Here is a 1,578-nt window from a genome sequence, read left to right on the forward strand (position 1 = left end):
AAAATGAAACAGGACCCATACATCACACCATATACAAAAACTAATTCAAAATGGATCAAAGACCTAAATATAAAGCCAAAAACTATAAAGTTCATAGAAGAAAAAATAGGATCAACACTAGAGGCCCTAATACACGGCATTAACAGGAGACAAACCATAATCAACAGCGCACAAACGCCAGAAGATAAACTAGATAACTGGGATTTTCTAAAAATTAAACACTTATGCTCATCAAAAGACTTCACTAAGAGAGTAAAAAGAGAACCTACAGACTGGGAAAAAAAATTTGGCCATTACAACTCAAACAAAGGTCTAATCTCTAGAATCTACAAGTAAATCCAACACCTCTACAATAAAAAGACAAATAATCCAATTAAAAAATGGGCAAAGAAGACATTCAAGTGGCCAACAGACACTTGAGGAAATGCTCGTGATCACTAGCCATTAGAGAAATGCAAACAAAACCACAATGAGATACCATCTCACCCCGGCATTACTGGCACAAATCAAAAAAACTGGAAATAACAAATGGTGGAGAGGCTGCAGGGAGATCGGAACTCTTATGCACTGCTGGTGGGAATGCAAAATGACACAACCATTTTAGAAAACGATACAGCCCTTCCTTAGAAGCTAGAAATAGAAATACCGTATGATCTAGCAATCCCTAAGAATATATCCTAGAGAAATAAGAGCCGTCACACAAATAGACATATGCACACCCATGTTCATTGCAGCATTGCTCACAAGAGCGAAAAGATGGAAACAACCTAGATGCCCATCAGCAGAGGAATGGATAAACAAACTATGGTACATACACACAATGGAGCATTACACAACGATAAAGAACGATGGATTTGCAAAGCATCTCATAATATGGGTGAATCTGGAGGGCATTACGCTGAGTGAAATAAATCAATTTTAAAGGACAAATATTGTATGAAACCACTACTGTAAAAATTCATGAGAAAGTTTACACACAGAAAGAAACAATCTTTGATGGTTACGATGGAGTGGAGGGGTGGAGAGGAAACACTAAATAGACAACAGATAAGTGGTAACTTTGGTGAAGGGTAAGGCAATACACAATACTGGGGAAGCCAGCACAACTTGTACAAGTAAAGGTCATGGAAGCTCCATAGACACATCCGAACTCCCTGAGGGACCAAACTGCTGGGCTGAGGGCTACGGTACCATGGTCTCAGGGAACATCCAGCTCAAGTGGCATAACATAGTTTATAAAGAAAGTGTTCTACATTCTACCTTGGTGAGTAGCATCTGGGGTCTTAAAAGCCTGTGAGCAGCCATCTGAGATACTCCACTGGTCTAACCCTTCGGGAGCAAGGGAGAATGAAGAAAACAAGATACAAGGAAAAGATCAGTCCAAAGAACTAATGGACCTCAACTACCATGGCCTTCATCAGACTGAGTCCACTACAACTAGATGGTGCCCAGCCACCACCACTGACTGCTCTGACAGGAATCACAACAGAGGGTCCCAGACAGAGCTGGAGAAAAATGTAGAACAAAATTCTAACTCACAAAAAAAGACCAGACTTACTGGCCTGACAGAGACTGGAG

This window comes from Trichechus manatus, unplaced genomic scaffold, assembly GCF_000243295.1.
Source record: "Trichechus manatus latirostris isolate Lorelei unplaced genomic scaffold, TriManLat1.0 scaffold00076, whole genome shotgun sequence".
NCBI lineage: Eukaryota > Metazoa > Chordata > Mammalia > Sirenia > Trichechidae > Trichechus > Trichechus manatus.